Here is a 21,623-nt window from a genome sequence, read left to right on the forward strand (position 1 = left end):
GTCATTTGGTTCACATCATAGGAACTTTTCTATTGAATCTAGAGATGACATGTATCTCAATTCCTTTGAGGAGGGATTAGAAAAAAGATGTCATTTGATTCATATTATAGGAACTTTTCTATTGAATATACACTAATGTTTATTTTCCTTTGAAATTATGGGCGTATAGGAATCCATTCATATGAACCAAGTGGCTCTAAAGCTATAAAAATGATATCATGTTTATTTCCTTTGAAATGTGGAGTATATGAATCTATTCCTATGAACCAATTGGCTCTAAAGGAAAAAATCGTATAAAAATCATATCATAAAGTGTTCCTATGATATTCCTCCACACCAAAGGATGGTTGAAATTGTTGCAGGTGATACGATGGTCTTTCTTTGTAGACTCCTCCCCCATATTTATAGTTACCTCTCGAAGATGAATGAAATGATATATACTGGGTATTCTTTATGTGCATTTTGGTACAGGAAAACTCGGTAAAAGTTTGTGAGGTTCATAATTTCAATAAAGCTATATGCATTGCATTTTGGAACGGAGGGAGCATACGGCAGTTGCTAACATTCATGTGGAAGATTTTTGTGTAGGAGGTGTGGCTGTTCTGTTAAATGACGTGGCAAAACTGACATTGTCGGATGCCGATCTAACGGTTCTTACGGCGTTCATCGGGAAAAGGCTTGTGGCGAACGTTTGTTAGATAATGGTTTACGGACACATGCATTGCATTGATACGCGCCCCCTCTCTCTCACGCACACACGCACCCTCATGACTCACGACTCTCCCGAGTCCTCTCGCACCCATCGTCTATCTGCAGGTAGACGTCAGACACATATGTGCTCTTCACACCCTACCCTCAAAACTTCTACAAAACAAAAGGCGTTGCACACATTTTATTTTAGCTCACACGTCACACACTTATACTATTACTCTTGTGGCGAATGTTCTTTGTGCATAGTATATTGTACTCTCACGAAGAGAAGTGGTGCACGCACGCACTAGTTCTCTCACACCCACTCGCGGGTACACGTAGGAGCGCATTTTTTGAAGCTGGTACAACAAAACCACTCCACTATATATATAAGCAGGAGCCTGAGCGCGTGCTTTACTAGGGTTCCTCTCTTTCACTCTCTCATGCTCTTCAGATCTAAACAAGACATAGGTGGCCACACTCTCTCTCTGCTCACGGTTGGTCACAAATCCGGTCGGACCACCTCGACCGAGGCAGGGGTGTTTGTGCATCGTTCACGCTGTCATCGGTGGCGAGGGAGGAGACCAATGGCTGCCCGCACGTCCTGATCGGCATTCATGTTGTTCTCTCCGAGAGAGCGACGGCTCAGGAGGTCCTTCCACACCTTCTTCCTCCCTACGGTATTGTGGCCAAGATGCGGCCTCCCGACGCCATCTTTGCCATATACATATGCCGACGACCCTCAGGTATATATTCCTTTGAGACCTGCCTTGCTCTACTGCCCCAGCTCCCCACTTGGCTGCGTGTGGATCTTTTTCTACTTCCGTCCGTTGTTCCAAAGCCACCTAGACATTTACTATTATTAGAGGTAAAGCTAGTTCATACAGTCGACTCTAAGAGTTGGTTCAAACAGGGAAGAAAGTGGGAAAGCTGTAGCATGAATCTAGGACCTGGTTCTAAGAGGAAACGGGGAAAGTAGTAGATACTGGCTACCCAACCGGTCTCTTGGTTGAAAAGGCGAAGAAAGCATGGTGGATGGAGAAGGGTGGGGGGAAGTGGACCTGTCTCTTGGTTGAAAAAGTAAAGAAAGTGAGGGGTGTTGGGGGACAACACAAATGAGAATGAGCAGGTCTAAATTTCCTCTGCTCACATAGGAAAATGTCATCGAGGAGATAAAAAATGTGACAAATGCAGACATGCTGCCTGAGTGTTTGCCGCTCTCGGCAACCACATCTGCCTCACCACTTTATGCGCCTGCTGTCCCTACACCCATATCGCTACCGTTAATGTAAAATCACATGAAGCATTAAGCAATGCCACCTAATGTCACTATAATGTAAAATCACCTGCCGTCGATAAATTGAAGCAATGTCACCACCATTTTATGAAGTGCTTCCATATTGCTTTATTTCCCTTGAATTGTGTTTTTGCAGTTACACTTAAATCTCACACCGCTAACATTGCTTCATCCGAGTGGAACTGCACAAATTTGATTGCACATTTATTGACCATGTGCTACTCTCATGACAGTAATACTAATGCTATTATTCTGCATGTTAATCTAGTGGTAGTGTTGATGTGATGTGGTGCTACTTACTTAAGGGCACTTTCATACTGTCAATCTAGTGCCAATTATAACATAATAGGTGTTGTTGTTAATCATACGCAACTACAAATATCTGCCACTGTTTAAATAACCGTATTTTGTATTTGCACAAACAAGGATGTATGTCTCCATATCGTTTCTATCTGCACAATCAAAAGTACATACCTCAGTTTTAGTACAAGTGCACAAAATGAGATGGCTATTCCTAGCTGTCGTCCTCCAACCACCAGTGTTCCAGGTATTGCTATATTGGTAGTAACTAGGTAGAATGACCAACGCAATCTAAAAGAAGTTGATTCGTACGTTTTACTTCCTGATTGCAGTGCAGGGACAAGCGAAAACAACTGCATCCTAGTCCGGAATGCACTTTCTACCAGTTCATCCATAGACCAAGGACTAGCTGGCACGGCTGCACGACAGTTTTTTGGATAGGTGCACGGAAAAGAGGCATTGTGGTCTGCTTATTTCTGCAAATAGCGGTGCTTAAATTTAGTGGAACGCACAAGAATTTCAACTGGTCAGTACACTGCATGGTTCAGTTCAGCATTCCAGCTGAGAACACAATTATAATTGGTTATGCTGGAATGAGAGAACCTAACTCTGGATGGTGGCAACAAGAAAAACCCAGAGTGAAATCCAGGAAATTTAAGCCTGCCGGGAGGCCCTTTGCTCAGAGAAGCCTTGCTTGTTTTTTCCTGATTTGTAAACCTTCTCACAACTTTGTCTATTGTTGTGAACTAGTATATGTTTGTTATGTTCTATGAATCATTGAGATGTATAAAATTGCTTAACTTATGCTTTTCATGTTTTTTATGAAGTCGAGTTTAATGTGAGTGTTCCACATGAACGCTGGACTTGCATGTGAACGTTTGGAATTTACATTGTGGCCTTGATACCTCTCAATCGTATCTATAATTTTTTACTGTTCCATGCCAATATTCTACAACTTTCATATACTTTTGGCAACTTTTTATACTATTTTTGGGACTAACATATTGATCCAGTGCCCAGTGCCATTTCCTGTTTGTTGCAGGTTTTTTGTTTCACCGAAACCCCATATCAAACGGAGTCCAAACGGAATAAAAACGGATGGAGAATTTTTTTGGAATATTTATGATTTTTGTGAAGAAGAATCAACGCGAGACGATGCTCGAGTGGCCCACGAGGCAGGGGGCGCGCCCCAGGGGGGTGGGTGTGCCCCTGACCCTCGTGGACACTCTGTAAGTAGGTTGGTGCCCTTCCTTCGCCGCAAGAAAGCCAATATCCTGATCGAAATTGCGTCCAAAGGGCAACCCATTCGGAGTTACGGATCTCCGAGAATATAAAAAACGGTGAGAGGCCAGAATCTAGAACGCAGAAACAGAGAGAGACAGAGAGACAGATCCAATCTTGGAGGGGCTCTTGCCCCTCCCATGCGATGGAGACCATGGACAAGAGGGGAAATCCTTCTCCCATCTAGGGAGAAGGTCAAGGAAGAAGAATAAGAAGGGGGTCTCTCTCCCCCTCGCTTCCGGTGGCGCCAGAACACCATCGGGGGCCATCATCATCACCGCGATCGACAACCAACAGCTCCATCATCTTCACCAACATCTCCATCACCTTCCCCCCTCTATATTCAGCGGTCCACTCTCCCGCAACCCTCTGTACCCTCTACTTGAACATGGTGCTTTATGCTTCATATTATTATCCAATGATGTGTTGCCATCCTATGATGTCTGAGTAGATTTTTGTTATCCTATCGGTGATTGATGAATCGCTATGATTGGTTTAATTTGCTTGTGGTTATGTTGTTGTCCTATTTTACCCTCCGTGTCGCGCAAGCGTGAGGGATTCCCGCTGTAGGGTGTTGCAATACGTTCATGATTCGCTTATAGTGGGTTGTTTGAGTGACAGAAGCATGAACCCGAGTAAGGGGGTTGTGGCGTATGGGATAAAGGGGACTTGATGCTTTAATGCTATGGTTGGGTTTTACCTTAATGATGTTTAGTAGGTTCGGATGCTGCTAGAGTTCCAATCATAAGTGCATATGATCCAAGAAGAGAAAGTATGTTAGCTTATGCCTCTCCCACATAAAACTTGCTATCGGTCTAGTAAAGTAGTCAATTGCTTAGGGACAATTTCACAACTCCTACCAACACTTTTCCACACTCTCTATACTAATTTTATTGCTTCTTTATCTAAACAGCCCCTACTTTTTATTTATGTGCTCTTTATTATCTTGCAATTCTATCCAACAACACCTGCAAAGTACTTCTAGTTTCATACTTGTTCTAGGTAAAGCGAACGTCAAGCATGCGTAGAGTTGTATCGGTGGTCGATAGAACTTGAGGGAATATTTGTTCTACCTTTAGCTCCTCATTGGGTTCGACACTCTTACTTATCGAAAGAGGCTACAATTGATCCCCTATACTTGTGGGTTATCAAGACCTTTTTCTGGTGCCGTTGCCGGGGAGTCATAGCGTGGGGTGAATATTCTCGTGTGTGCTTGATTGCTTTATCAGTATGTAATTTTTATTTGCTGTTCTTATTTGTTTTCTATCTTTAGTTATGGGTAGGAAACGCAAAATACCAAAAAAATTAGTTGTACCTACTACACCAATGGTTGAAGAACCACTCAAAATCTATCACACTCCTGAAGCTTTTTACTTGGATCATCTTCGATCCCTTTGTGCGACACGCTTATCTCAAAAGGGAAACATTTACTGGATCAAATTCATCTTTTGCAATGCCATGCTTGGAATATATGTGAAATTTATGATTTTACTTGTTGTTCTGAAGACCCTAAGAAACACCTTCCCTATCAATGCTTGTTTAGTGACAATGGAATCGTATCTTCTTATGCTAAGGGTGTTTATAATTACTATGATGTTCAACAAATTGAAGAATTTGTTGCTTTTAAGGGTGCTTATGAAATTGCTTCTTTGATTGAAAAGTATGATGCTACTCTTTGCAAATCTAATTTTTTTGCCATACTTGAATATTGTTATGAGAATTATGCTTCTAATACCTATGTTAAACAATATGTTGAGGACTCCTCCACTGTCCAAGAAGAGACTAATATTTTGCAGGTGTTTATGGAAGAAGAAATTGATGGAACTGTGAGCTCATTGGATGAAAAAAATGATGAGGAGAGCGAAGAACAAAAGGAGGAAGAGCGGATTAGCTACCCGTGCCCACCTTCTAATGAGAGTAACTCTTCAACTCATACATTGTTTAATTTTCCTTCGTGCTTACCGAAGGATGATTGTTATGATCCCGTTGATTCTCTTGAAATATCCCTTTTTGATGAACTTGATGCTTGCTATGCTTGTGGCCAAGTTGCCAATATGAATTATGCTCATGGAGATGAACTTGCTATAGTTCATTATGTTAAACATGAAATTGTTGCTATTGCACCCACGCATGATAGTCCTATTATCTTTTTGAATTCTCCCTACTACACTATGTCGGAGAAGTTTGCCCTTATTAAGGATTATATTGATGGGTTGCATTTTACTACTACACATGATGATTTTGATAGATATAATATGCATGTGCTTTCTGCTCCTACTTGCAATTATTATGAGAGAGGAACTATATCTCCACCTCTCTATGTTTCCAATATGATAAAATTGCAAGAAACTGTTTATACTATGCATTGGCCTTTACTTGGTGTGCATGAATTGTTCTTTTATGACATGCCCATGCATAGGAAGAGAGCTAGACTTAGTTATTGCTTGATAGATGTTACTTTGTGCTCACTACTAAATTACAAATCATTGTTAATTAAAATTGGCTTTGATGTACCTTGGGATCCGGGTGGATCCATTAGTTGAGCACTATATGCTTAGCTTAATGGCTTTGAAGAAAGCACTGCCAGGGAGACAACCTGGAATTTTAGAGAGTCATTTATTTCTGTTGAGTGCTTTTATATAGTTTAAAAACAAAAAAATAAAGAGGGGAACCCAAAACTTTTCAAAAAGGAAAGTGAAAGTGAGAAAGACAAGCATTGTTGAAGTGGGGGAGCTCCTTGAACTTTGTTCATGCTCACGGAAACTTTGTGAATCTTAATTACAGAAAATTTTCATAAAAATAATTATCCCCTTGTATAATTCCATTGTATTATTAAAATAATGTGCCAAGGTTTGTCTTTAGGATGTTTACAATGCTTGTTGGTCTGTGCGGTGCAGGACAGAAACTTTGGTTGTAGTGCGCGATTTTACATTTTTTTACTGGAACGTAAAACGGTTCTGAAACTCTTTGCACTGTCTTTCTATTCAAATTGTTTATTTTTCCGAATTTTGGTATAATTTGTGGGGTAACATAAGTATGGGAATGTTCAGATTACTACAGACCATTCTGTTTTTGACAGATTCTGTTTTTGATGCATAGTTTGCTTGTTTTGATGAAACTATCAATTTATATCAGTGGATTAAGCCATGGAAAAGTTATATTACAGTAGATATAATGCAAAAACAAAATATTAATTGGTTTTCAACAGTACTTAGAGTAGTGATTTGCTTTATTATACTAATGGATCTTACCGAGTTTTCTGTTGAAGTTTTGTGTGGATGAAGTGTTCGATGATCGAGAAGGTCTCAATACGAGGAAATGGAGGAGAGGCAAGAGATCAATCTTGGGGATGCCTAAGGCACCCCAAGTAAATATTCAAGGAGACTCAAGCGTCTAAGCTTGGGGATGCCCTGGAAGGCATCCCATCTTTCTTCAACAAGTATTGGTATGTTTTCGGATTCGTTTCATTCATGTGATATGTGCAAATCTTGGAGCGTCTTTTGCATTTAGTTTTCACTTTTCTTTTATGAACCATGCTGGTATGAGATAGTCCATGGTTGATTTATGGAATGCTCATTGCACTTCACTTATATCTTTTGAGTATGGCTTTGTAGAATGCTTCATGTGCTTCACTTATATCTTTTGAAGTTTGGATTGCCTGTTTCTCTTCACATAGAAAACCGCCATTCGTAGAATGCTCTTTTGATATATTTGTTAGAGCGTGGGCATATCTTTTGTAGAAAGAATTAAACTCTCTTGCTTCACTTATATCTATTTAGAGAGATGACAGGAATTGGTCATTCACATGGTTAGTCATAAAATCCTACATAAAACTTGTAGATCACTGAATATGATATGTTTGATTCCTTGCAATAGTTTTGCGATATAGAGATGATAATATGTGGGAAGTTCTTGTAGATGGTTGTGTTTAGTAAGGATATTGGTGTCAAGGTTTGTGATTCCCTAAGCATGCACGTATGGTCTCCTAACTATGTAACCAAATTGGTGCACATTGTATTTTGATTGTTTATCTTTGCGTGAAGGTCGGGCGCGCGCGATGGTTAACTCCTACCAACCTCTCCCCTAGGAGCATGCATAGTAGCACTTTTCTTCGAGGGCTAATAAACTTTTGCAATAAGTATATGAGTTCTTTATGACTAATGTGAGTCCATGGATTATACGCACTCTTATCCTTCCATCATTGTTAGCCTCTTCGGTACCGTGCATTGCCCTTTCTCACCTCGAGAGTTGGTGCAAACTTTGCTGGTGCATCCAAACCCCATGATACGATATGCTCTATCACACATAAGCTTCCTTATATATTCCTCAAAACAGCCACCATACCTACCTATTATGGCATTTCCATAGCCATTCCGAGATATATTGCCATGCAACTTTCATAATCATCATATACATGACTTGAGCATTCATTGTCATATTGCTTTGCATGATCGTAAGATAGCTAGCATGATGTTTCCATGTATTGTTCGTTTTTTATGTCATTGCTATGCTAGATCACTGCACATCCCGATACACCACCGGAGGCATTCATATAGAGTCATATCTTTGTTCTAGATATCGAGTTGTAAGTAAATAAAAGTGTTATGATCATCATTATTAGAGCATTGCCCCAGTGAGGAAAGGATGATGGAGACTATGATTCCCCCACAAGTCGGGATGAGACTCTGGACTTTAAAAAATAATAAAATAGGCCAAAGAAGACCAAATAAAAAAAGAGGCCAAAGAAGCCCACCAAAAAAATGAGAGAAAAAGAGAGAAGGGGCAATGTTACTATCCTTTTACCACACTTGTGCTTCAGAGTAGCACCATGTTCTTCATATAGAGAGTCTTCCTATGCTTTCACTTTCATATACTTGCAGGAATTTTTCATTATAGAACATGGCTTGTATATTTCGATGATGGGCTTACTCAAATGCCCGAGGTCTTCATGAGCAAGCAAGTTAGATGCACACCCACTTAGTTTCATTTTGAGCTTTCATACACTTATAGCTCTAGTGCATCCGTTGCATGGCAATCCCTACTCCTCGCATTGACATCAATTGATGGGCATCTACATAGCCCGTTGATTAGCCGCGTCGATGTGAGACTTTCTCCCTTTTTGTCTTCTCCACACAACCTCAACCATCATACTCTATTCCACATATAGTGCTATATCCATGGCTTGCGCTCATGTATTGCGTGCGGGTTGAAAAAGCTGAAGCGTGTTAAAAAGTATGCACAAATTGCTTGGCTGACACCAGGATGAGCATGAGGGGTATCTTGTGTTAAGAAAAGGGAGCATACAAGACTATATGATTTTGTAGGGATAGCATTCTTTAGCATTGATATTTTGAAAGACATGATTCCTTGTTGGGATGCCTGAATTATTATTGTTTTTATGTCAAATGATAAACTATTGCCTTGAATCACTTGTATCTTAATATTCATGACATGATTAGATATATGATCAAGATTATGCTAGGTAGCATTCCACATAAAAAATTATCTTTTTTATCATTTACCTACTCGAGGACGAGCATGAATTAAGCTTGGGGATGCTGATATGTCTCCATCATATCTATAAGTTTTGATTGTTCCATGCCAATATTCTACAACTTTCATATACTTTTGGCAACTTTTTATACTATTTTTGGGACTAACACATTGATCCAGTGCCCAGTGCTAGTTCTTGTTTGTTGCATGTTTTTTGTTTCGCAGAAACCCCATATCAAACGGAGTCCAAACGGAATAAAAACGGACGGATTTTTTTTTGGAATATTTATGATTTTTGGGAAGAAGAATCAACACGAGACGATGCTCGAGTGGCCCACGAGGCAGGGGGCGTGCCCCTGACCCTCGTGGCCACTCTGTAAGGCGGTTGGTGCCCTTCTTTCTCTGCAAGAAAGTCAATATCCGGATAGAAATCTTGTGCAAAGGGCAACCCAATCGGAGTTATGGATCTCCCGAAATATAAAAAACGGTGAAAGGGCAGAATCTAGAACGCAGAAACAAAGAGAGACAGAGAGACGGATCCAATCTCGGAGGGGCTCTCACCCCTCCCACGCCATGGAGACCATGGACCAGAGGGGAAACCCTTCTCCCATCGAGGGAAAAGGTCAAGGAAGAAGAAGAATAAGAAGAAGGGGGACTCTCTCCCCCTCGCTTCCGGTGGCGCCAGAACGCCGTCGGGAGCCATCATCATCACCGCGATCTACACCAACACCTCCTTCATCTTCACCAACATCTCCATCACCTTCCTCCCTCTATATTCAGAGGTCCACTCTCCCGCAACCTGCTGTACCCACTACTTGAACATGGTGCTTTATGCTTCATATTATTATCCAATGATGTGTTGTCATCCTATGATGTCTGAGTAGATTTTCGTTGTCCTATTGGTGATTGATGAATTGCTATGATTGGTTTAATTTTCATGTGGCTATGTTGCTGTCCTATTGTGCCCTCCGTGTCATGCAAGCATGAGGGATTCCCACTATAGGGTATTGCAATACGTTCATGATTCGCTTATAGTTGGTTGTTTGAGTGACAGAAGCATAAACCCGAGTAAGCGGGTTATGGCGTATGTGATAAAGGGGACTTGTTGCTTTAATGCTATTGTTGGGTTTTACCTTAATGATGTTTAGTAGGTGCGGATGCTGCTAGAGTTCCAATCATAAGTGCATATGATCCAAGAAGAGAAAGTATGTTAGCTTATGCCTCTCCCACATAAAACTTGCTATCGGTCTAGTAAAGTAGTCAATTGCTTAGGGACAATTTCACAACTCCTACCACCACTTTTCCACACTTGCTATACTAACTTTATTGCTTCTTTATCTAAACAGCCCCTACTTTTTATTTACGTGCTCTTTATTATCTTGCAGTTCTATCCAACAACACCTACAAAGTACTTCTAGTTTCATAATTGTTCTAGGTAAATCAAACGCCAAGCATGCGTAGAGTTGTATCTGTGGTCGATAGAACTTGAGGGAATATTTGTTCTACCTTTAGCTCCTCGTTGGGTTCGACACTCTTACTTATCGAAAGAGGCTACAATTGATCCCCTATACTTGTGGGTTATCAGGCCTCAATTAACTGCATGAACCACTGTAACAAGATACATAGTTGCTTATATGTCAGACAGCAGATTGTTGATTGTTAGCTGGTCGATAGCCTAGTGTTGAAGCGAGCTGAGCCAATGTGTCGTGTTTTGCACAACTGCTTAAAAGTGGTGTAGCACCAATAGTGTTTACAAGTACTTATGTATACGTTGGCGCACAGTTCTTGAACGAGTACTCTATTTCATCAAACACACACTACTCGTATGATAAATCGTGACAACTTATGTCTTACCATGCCATATTCATGAAAAAACTAGTGAGGACGCATTTGTTTCGGCAACAATTATGATGGTTCTCACATGATTCACGGGCACACAAAACTAGCAGCAGTTCCCATAGACGGATTCAAACAAAGTACTAGCCCCAGAGGGCTCGATAACATGCAAGGTTCGGATAATTAGACACAATCCAAACTACTATTAAACACTAGTCGGGGCAACTATTTCATGCCTCGATCTAATTTAGGCTGGACACAAGAAGGACATTGCCATGAACATCGTCGAGGATTTCCGGCAGCAGCTCAATCCTGTGAACCTTCATGAAGACAACCTTGTGGCCTTGACACTCATAAACTTGTTTGTGGATGCATGTCGTGTCATCTTCCTATGTAAGCTTGATAAGAACAGTATGCCTCACAAACGAAGGAGTAGCTTTGAACTTCTTGTGCTTCAGTACACCCTGGACAACACGCCTAACAACAGTGAGGCTGGAATACAACTTGACATTGGTATAAGCGCAATTGGCTTCCAGGATCCAAGAACCTAATAACTCTGTTTTCCCAGTGCGTATATTCAGGTCATCCGCCTCCTAGTGAGTGACATGTACAACCACACAATCGTTGTCTGCATCAGGGCTCTAATTGAAACAGAAACAAATTCTGATTACTTTCCAGTAAAAGAAACACAAGTTATTTAAACCACTATGTATAGCTTGACATCAAAGCTAATAAAATTTTGCATTATTCATCACCACATACTTAGATGAAAACCCACAATCGAGATCGGCAAAGAAGAAAATCACCTTGGGTAGCTCAGCAGGGGGGGGGGGACACATCCTCGAAGGGGGAAAACTGATCCTGCAGTGCCACGGGGGCTGTAACCTCAAACGGGGCGTTGAACATCTCAGTAGTGGCGGTGAGCGTATCTGGGGTCGACTCGGTGGCTGCCTCCATCTTCTTGGAGCTCTCTGTCTCGTGGGGATCAGCCTCTCGTGTCTGCTCCAATATCGATAGATCTTTGCCTAGTTCTCATTGGTCAATCATGAAACTGACGAATACTAGGAGACCATTGAAAGGAAAACACAATCGCAATGACAATGAAACAGAAAAGAGAGTGAGGATCGGTTACTGCTTTGCAAAAGTTCTTTTTTTTCTCTCAACGAAAATATACCAACATCACGGGTCCGCTTACCTTCCCTTCATTGGGAGAGAAGAACAATCGCAGATGTGAGTGTTGCCTTTCTTGAAGACAGTGAGGGAGAAGGGGATTCAGCAAAGAGTGAAATGATGGTTGCTTCGTTCGTCAAAGTTAGACTGCGGGGAGGTGGGGTTTTGTGATACGACGGCTTGTTATTGCCGCGCTACGACCGGGGTGACTCTCCGCCTACATACTACCTTTTAATTTGGTGGATGGCATTTGGGCCCGCACGTTGCATGGCCCGCATGTCGGTGAACAAATGTATAACGACATTCAGTTACGGAGACGTTTCGATGACCTAGGAGGAGCCAGAAGCGGTAGTGTATCCACTGTAGTAGTAGTAATTGTTTTTCTGGGTAGCTGTAGAGTGTCTCCACTGTACTAGTAGTAATTGTTTCTCTGGGCCCATGACAAAACAGCCCATCCACCCTTGTAAATAGTAAAGTAAATTCAAAATCCCATATATTTACTTAATGAGAGGCTCTACCCACACCCAGCACACCACCCCCCCAAAAAACATGGGTGCTCTTCTTCCTCCTCACTCCCACCCACCTCACGTCAGCTCACTCCACTCGTACCCCCAAATTCCTCACCTCACTGCTACAGAAAATCCCAGCTCCCCTTCTTCGTCACTACTATAGAAAACCCCAGCTCCCCTTCTTCTTCACTCGCACTACAACTATGCTCGTCATTCGTTATTGTGGTCAAATCCGTGAGCGTGACGCGACACCCTCGAGGAAAATGGAGTCGGTTGACCCCCAGCGCCAAGAAGACGAGGCTCCTGCTAGCAGTGATGCCTATTATAGATCCCGCACCCGACAGCGTGGGGAGAAGCGGCGACCCCACCCCCACCGGATCCCATGAACCCATAGAATCTCGGGTGGACCGCATCAGCGATATCCCAGACGCCGTCCTTGGGGAGATTATCTTGCTTCTCCCCACCAAGGATTGCTGCCGCACCCATGTCCTCTCAATCCGGTGGCGCCCTCTATGTCACGTCGTGCCCCTTAATCTCGACCGTCGTCAGCTATCTCTCTTCAATGATTTTGAAATCCCCAGAGCCATCATCTCCTACCTCCAGGGCTACGTTCAAAGACTCTACATCCCGTCATGATACCTGAGCAAGCATACCATGCCCTGCACGGTGGACACATGGCTGAAATCCCATGAATTCATAGAACAACATCTGCTTGAGTTCTACTATTCCCCTGGAAATCACCTACCACATACCGAATGCCATCTACTTGTGCCCTCAGCACCGATGTCCATCTCGCAGTTTTCCTCCTCTCTCCACACCACCACCTTTGCACTGTGCTACCTAGCAGACAATCTGGTACAAAACCTTCGACTCCCATTTCTCAAGAAACTTTCACTTGTGCAGGTTCGTATATCGGAGGCCTCATTGCACATCATCATCCACTCTAGTTGCCCTGCCCTGGAGTGCTTGGTGCTTGTTTCACAGTTAGAATCGGTTGTCTCCAAATAAAGTTGCCTAACCTTGTAAGAATTGGAATTTCTTTTGACGGAACGTAGCTCATCATCCAAGATGCCCCTTCACTTCAAAGTTTGATCCTTGATTCTATTTATTCACCATTGAAAATAACCATCCTCTCTGCGCCTAAACTGGAGACCTTGGGTGTAATACACGAGCTCTGTGCTCATTTCAATATGGTTTTTGGCTCCACAGTTCTTTAGGTACTTTATATTATCATCTACACTTGTAACCATAAGATGCATTTTAAATTTCTGTGCATAAGTTATATATCATCTTGGAGTACACATTTTGTACTAATATTATGTTCTATGCTCAATGAATAGTTTCTCCATGGATGGCCTACCAATGGTGCTGGATTTTGTCAAGATCTTATATATCCAAATGAATAGTTTTGACCTAAACAAGATTATTGGCTTGCTGCAATGCTTTCCATGTCTGGAGAAGTTGTATATAAAGGTGATAATTTCACGCACATTGGAAGCCCGCATATAGTGTACTAGAATTAACTGTTCAACTTTTGCTCTTTCAACACTCTTTTTTAGACCTAACTATTTTCAATATTCATGTCTATTTAGGCAACATGACAAGGTAAGAAAGTTATAACCAATCGGTGGATTCGTAAGCACCGGGATTTTATCATTTCTCATGAGACAATAACGCTAGAACGATATGTAGCCAATCGTGCAAACACTAGATTTGTCACTTTCTTCCTGCTGAATGCGAGCTTACTATTGTCCATCAGGCTTAAGTTTACCAGTAGCATGGTTTCGACGGATGGGTATGTAGAAGAGCAAAAAAAGGAGTTTCAGGTGGGCAAAAGAGCTTCTGAACGTGTCAAGCTTCTATTTACAACATATTGTGGTCACAATCCAGTAAATTTGATGACCCATGATGTTCATTCTATGGACCTGACCGATCCATTTGACTGTGACTGCCGAAAGCAGTGCTGGAGTTAGATGTTGTTACCCTTTTCATCCTGGGTTTTCTCTAAACCTGATGAACAATTAACCCTCGTGCTTTTGAACAGTTTGTAAGCTGGAGTTAGATGTTCTTGCCCTTTTCAACTCGGTTGTGACTATCATATTTTCTTTGAAACAAGGCAAATGGCTTGCCATTTGTTTAGTTTAGAGTGAAATATTGTAACAAATCCCAGCCAATTGAAATAACATCACTCTCGCCGGCTGCTTGAGCTCACTATGCATTACAGAAGCCAAGTGATTAGCCCCCACCAGCACCCACAAACTTATTTTGAACTAGCACATTAAATGGGCTGTAAATTTTCATAGGAAAGGCTGCATGACTGTGATAGATTTGTATTTTGACATTTGGGACCCACAAGGAGATAGCCTATCCAAGGTGGTGTCGACTTACTAGCCATTCAACAAACGATTCTGCCTACCAGCCGTTGGATTGACATCCAACATCTGTCGTGTATCTTCTATCTCTTGTCCTCTTCCTCCAGCCGCCCAAACCAAACCACCCCGTCGGCTCTGCCTGCTCTCGCCTCCCATGGCTAGTTGCGGCTCTGCCGCCCTCCCGTACCCTCCAATGTTGGCCAGTCCCACCATGTATTCCCCCACACATCCTGTTATTCTCTGGCGATGTCAGCCCCAACATGGACCCACACCCGGACCAGTCAACCCTCGTACTCCCCTCCGCCTGTCATTGGACCAGCGCATCTTCCATGACTCTTGTTCATTCTGTCTAAGTCCTTGCCGTCTACCTCCGCGTTGGTTCACTCTCCATGCATGGTGCGCTGCCCTCTTGCGTTGTCAATGTCGTCAACAACCGAGAGGACAAGGAGATGACTGTACGTGGAAAGGATGATAGTAGGGACCCACCAGCGTCATGGCAGTACGTAAGCAAGTGCCTCGTTATTACAAGCCCCAAAAAAATGGTTCCTCCTAATGGTTGGGCATCTGGGGCTCACGCCATTGTCAACGTAGTCAATAAACGAGAGAATTACACTACGAGCGGCTGACACCAGGGACCCAGAAGGTCGCACAGTTTTTTTAGGACCAAGCTGTTGTTATTCATACTAGTTTTAGCGACAGGTTAGGGTAACAACGGGGCTGTGCGGGGGCTGTGGCCCGCCTAGCCAGGGTTTTATTTATGTTTACCACATCATGAGCCCAGTTGTGTTTTTTTCTTGCTGAAAATGGCTCGCCCAGTTCTATATTTTAAAGGGAAAACTTTGTTTTTGCCACTCTAGTTTTTGCCCACTTTGCTTATGTCACTCTAGAATTTGACATTTCGCTTTTGCCACTCCTAGCTTTTGATAATATATCACTTTTGCCATTCGGGGGCAAAAGCAAAATTTTCAAAATGGCAATTGTGATATATTGTCAAAAGCTAAGAGTGGCAAAAGTGAAATGAAAAATTATCGTTTTTTCCATGGAATGGCATTTGTGATGTATTATCAAACCCAAGAGTGGCAAAAGTGAGATGTCAAATTTTAGAGTGGCATAAGCAAAATTGGCAAAAGCTAGAGTGGCAAAAACAAAGTTTTACTTGCTTTATTAGCCCTACTGGGCTGCAAATCTTTCAAGACAAGGAGAGTTTCATTCGATTTGCCCAGATATGGGTTGTACATTTTTGAAACACATCAAACCGGCAACAAGTTTCAAAAATTTTCATTACAAGATTTTAAAATCCATTGATTTTTATGCGTGGACAATTATTTATATTTCATATTTATATAAATTATTTTTTCAAAATAGTTTGAATGTGAATCGATATTTCGAGATTAAAAATAGTTAACCGCACCAAAATATGCAAAATTTCGTATAATTTTTAACCGTGACCACAATATAGGGTGTAATGGTAACATAAAGAAGATGGGCTCCAAAAAAATTCTTAAGAATTAGCAAATGGGCTATACATTATTAGAAATAATGGTAGATGGGCTGTATGCTGTTTTCCATAGATTTGAGGTTGACTTGTGCGCCTACTACAGGTTGACGCGTATGCTTTCCTAAAAAAAGGTTGATGCACATGCACCGCCGTGTCAACTTAGTCAACACACCGGAGTAGTGACTGTTGGACGTCCATCCAATGACCGTCGTGCTTCTTCCATCTTTCTTCTTCCTTCTCCAGCCGCTCAAACAAGCGCCAGCGGGACTGCCTGCTCCCTCCTCCCATGGCCGGCTATGCTGCCGCGCAGGCCTCACCGCCCCACTGTAGTCCCATCGCTGGCCTAGCCATCCATCTACTCACCTACACATGATGTTATTCTTCAGCGACCGCAGACGAACCAGTAAACCCTCATACTCCCCTCCGCGTGGGAAACAACTGCCAAGTCTTCCCTGGCTCTGTGTCGTTCCCTTCCTAGGCCTCGCCATCGTCCACCGCCCTGGTGCTCTCGGCGCGGCCTAGTCAATGTGGTCAATGAACCACATCCATCGGAAGTGGACTGTACGTGGAGAGGCTGACAGCTGGGTCCACGGCCGCACACAAGGAAATGCCTCCTTATTACGCGCAAAATAATGATTCCTCCACCTGACAGCTAGGACTCACAGGAAGGGCCTCTCTATTTCGCGAAAAAAACATTCCCCCCGCTGACAGGTCGGACCCATCAACTATATCTTCGGACGCAAGGCAGTGCCTCCTTATTACGCACAAAAAAACGAATACCCCTTGCTAACTGGGACCCACCATAGTGGGATACTGACTTGTGGGCCTACTAAGTCAACTTAGTCAATATGAATGATTCTAGCTCTAGCGACCGTACGATGTCCATCCAACGGTCGTAGTGCTTCTTCAACCTTTGGTCTTCTTGCTCCAGCCGCCCAAAGCAGCGTCGGTCGTGCCGCCTGCTCCTTCCTCCCGTGGTCGGCAGTGCTGCCGCGGAGGCCTCACCGCCAGCCATCCCTCCACTCACCCACAACCCCTGTTATTCTACGATGAAGGCGGCCTCACACCAATGCCGAACCAGTGAACCCTCATACTCCTCTCCACGTGGGAATCCACTGCAGCGTCTTCCCCGGCTCCGCGTCGTCCCCTTCCTAGGCCTCGCCGTCATCCACCGCCCTGGTGCTCTTGGCACGGGGTGGTCAACATGGTCAAGGAACGACTTCCATCGGGAGAGTACTGTACATGGAGAGGCTGACAGCTAGGTCCACGGCCGCAGCAAGGAAGTGCCTCCTTATTACATGGAAAATAATGACTCCTCCACCTGACAACAGGGACCCACCAGACGGGTCATCATATTTCGTAAAAAAAATGTTTCCCCCCTGACTGTCGGGACCCACCAGCTACATCTTTGCACGCAAGGAAGTGCCAGACAGTCAGGACCCACCTGGTCAAATCGTACATATCATTGTCATTCTGGTCGTGAACGTGTACGTACACACTGGTCGATGTAGAGGCGTGCATGTGTCTTAGTAGAAGCGCGCACGTAGCATTTACACGTACATGCATCGACCAGGGTGGAAGAAAGTAAATACCATCATGTACGTACATACAGGCGGGGTCTCGAACGTCTACTCACACATACGTACTGCCAGGGCTCGTGTACATGGTTGGGTCAGAACGGAGAAACTGCATCGTCGACGTGTTCATGGGGAGCCAACCGGCTGGGTCGGAATGGAATGTGTCATGATGTTCATCGAGAGGGCTTGGACGGAACAGCCGATGGAAATGAGGCCTGGCGTACCGCACAACAGAGGAAACGGCCTTGTGTTTGACCTACCACGGTCGAAACGGGATCCTGTTCATCGTGAGGGGTCTGGCGTACAGCAAAATGGAGGAAACGAACTTCTGTTGGAACTCCTACGGTCAAAATGGGGTCCTGTTGATCGGGAGGGGTGTGGCGTACTGCAAAACGGAGGAAACGGACTTGTGTTGGATCGCTATGGTCAAAACGGGTGTCCTGTTCATCGGGAGGGGTGTGGCGTACCACAAAACGGGATTCCACGGGATACTGTTCATCTCCACCGTCGACCTCCTCCAGCCTCCACGGGCACTGTTCATCCACCATCGACCTCCTCCAGCCTCCACCTGCGACTGTTCATCCATGGGCTCCTTTTCATCCAGCCACCATCGCGCGTTCCTCCACTAGCTACTGTTCAACCAGCCCTCTGCATGGGGTCCTATTCAACCACCCCTCCACGGGCTACTGTTCATCCATCCCTCCACCGACTACTGTTCAGCAAGCCCTCCATGGGGTCGTCCTGTTCATCCAGCCCTCCACGGGGTCCTGTTCATACACCCCCATCCGGCTTGATCGGGGTCCTGTTCATTAGAGGCAACACAATAGGGTCCTGTTCATCCACCCCCACCGGGAACTATACATCCAAACCCCTCAACAACGCTCACTGTTCATCAAGGGAAGGAGGCAGCAGGGTTCGATCGGCTTCAATTAGCAGCAGTAGCAAAGGAATCACTTGGGTTCAGTTAACAGCAAGGGATCGACCGCTCGGGTTCAGTAACGTAGCTAGTGCAATCGCTCGGGTTCAGTTAGAGCCCAACGCCTTGCTCGGGTTCAGTTAGGGCCCAACGCCTCACACAAACGCGTGTACGTGTATGAGAGAAACGTGCATCGCTCGGCCCCCGACCACCCACCATAACCGGGAACTCCCCGAAAATTTCCTCGCCCTCGCTTCTACCACAGGTTTTTCCGTCATGGACGGCCCAAAGAATGTCATGCAGCTGCATCTACGGCCCACCTAGGATGAAAAGCCCATTTTCTGTCATGATTTTTTGTCATAGAAATAGGAGCCCACCATATCTATGATGATACCGGGTTTTGTCACAATTATCATCATAGAAGTGTCATAAGTATGACAGAAAAAAATTGTTCGGCCCAAAATGTCACGGATGTGTCTTTTTTTGTAGTGTTATCAGATTCTTTCTCACTGGACTGATTCTCTCGGAAACTCTTAATCGGGAGTCTACACTGCCGAGTGGTATGCTTAGGTTGAATCAAGTTACCCTCTTCGTCTTTCTTAGTGTGAATGTAACATGGCAAATCCAGAACGTCCTGGCCTAACTGATCCTTCACTCTCTTGGGTTTCCACTGCGGTTTGGGTTTTGCTTTGAACTACCATCCTCCCGTATTCAGATTTGCAGCCTCTGCATGACCTATAGGTTCAGCTTTACGTTTCACCTTCCCACTGGAATTTCCAGCCCTGGAGTCCTGGACGACTGTTTTTCCCTTGCCATTGCGGAGTCGGTCTTCCTCTTCACCATTAGCGTATCAAGTGGCTATTTCCATCATACGGGTTAGAGTCATGTCTCCGGAACGACCGAATTTCAGTGTAAGCTCTCTGTACTGGATGCCTTCTTTGAAGGCACAAACCGCGTGGTGATCTGACACATTTTCCACCGTATGATGGACGGTAGTCCATCTGTGGATGAAATCTCTCAAAGTTTCTTTCGGCTTCTAAACACAATTCTGCAATTCAGTTAGCCCAGCAGGTCGCTTGCAAGTGCCTTTGTCGGGGATATACCCTGCGGTATGAACCGGCCGGAAATATGACCCGACCGGACTTGGCGGTTTACTTGAGACCCGGTTTACACTCGGCGATTCATCGGTGACCCGCCCTAACCAGACGGCTTATAAGCAACCTACCTGAACATTATGATTCACTGGTAACCCGGCGGGCGGGACAGACGGATGACAAGGCCCAAGGCCCGAAAGTCCGGTTTATGCTAATGGCAGGCGGGTTTATGAGGAAAGCACAAGGAATATTATCCTACAAGGAGTTAAGACCCGGACTTGTATCCGGTTTGTATTAGAAGGTAGACTAGTCCTAATCCTAATAGGACTCCACATGTAACCCGCCCCTTCAACTTATATAAGGAGGGGCAGGGCTCCCCAAAGACGGAGAAGGCAACAAGAAACAATCTCTAGGGCTAGATACAACGAGAGGAGAGCCGGTTTACGGTGACTTCCTCATGAGCATAATGAGACCTAGCCACAAACAGCATGTAGGGTTATTACCGGATGATGTTTCTCGGGGCCCGAAGCTGCCTAAATCCTTGTCTTGTGTGTTGTGTCTCTTGTCCCGATCAACCCCTCTCAAGCTACCACATAGATGTGTTGGCCTCACGACTAAGTCCTGACACTAAGGACATCTGACGTGTTAATTCCACGACAGTTGGCGCCCACCGTGGGGTCTGCGCATGGTGGTGTTGAGTTCTTGGAGGGCGCTATCCCAGGGATCGAGAATCTCTGTCTAGCTTATTGAAGAAGTTTCGGCCGGCTCGTCAGAGAGTTCCAGCCGGCTTGCCGAAAAAAGTTCCGACAGGTTGATCGAAAGGTTCTGGTTCGACGAAAAGTGATGGCGGATCATTGAAAAGTTTCGACCGCCTCAACGAAAAGTTCCATCTGAATCGCCAAAAAGTTCCGATCGCCTCGACGAAAGGTTCCTTCGGAATTGGCAAAAAGTTCCGACCGACTCGACGAAAGGTTCCGTCCGAATCGCCCAAAAGGTTCTGGTTTACAATCGAAATCACCAAAAGGTTCTGTCCGAGTCGCCAAAAGGTTCCGACATAGATTATGGAAAAAGTTCCAGATTATCAAAAACTTCTAGCCGGGTTAACAAAAGGTTTTGGATCAAAAAGTTCCGGATTGTCAAAAAGTTCCGGTCGTCTGACCAAAAAGCTCCGGCTCAAGAAGTTCCGGTCGGGTTATCAAGAGGTTCCGGCTCAAAAAGTTCCGGATTATCGAAAAGTTCCGGCTCAAAAAGTTCTGGATCATATGGCATTCAGGTGATATCCATCCCAGTTTATTTTATTAATGCATATTGTTTCCATCAAAAAATAATTACTTGGTCTATGATAGTTTTTCGCAGGACCATTATTCCTTACAAAGGTGTCACATAAAGGGTGCGCACTAGCATTATTTTTGCAAGTTGCCTCCCCCGCTACATCCGCACACGTGACTGACTCATTGTCCACATCCATGTTTGTCTCACCCGGGTCTGTGCTGTTTCCAACGTTGTGGCCGTCTCTTGTGACCGCACCGGCTTACAACGCCACGGACGATTCGCCCGTCCGCTCTCACAGCCGCTTCACGTGCCCACGCC

This window comes from Triticum aestivum, chromosome 3B, assembly GCF_018294505.1.
Source record: "Triticum aestivum cultivar Chinese Spring chromosome 3B, IWGSC CS RefSeq v2.1, whole genome shotgun sequence".
In the NCBI taxonomy this organism is placed as follows: Eukaryota; Viridiplantae; Streptophyta; class Magnoliopsida; order Poales; family Poaceae; genus Triticum; species Triticum aestivum.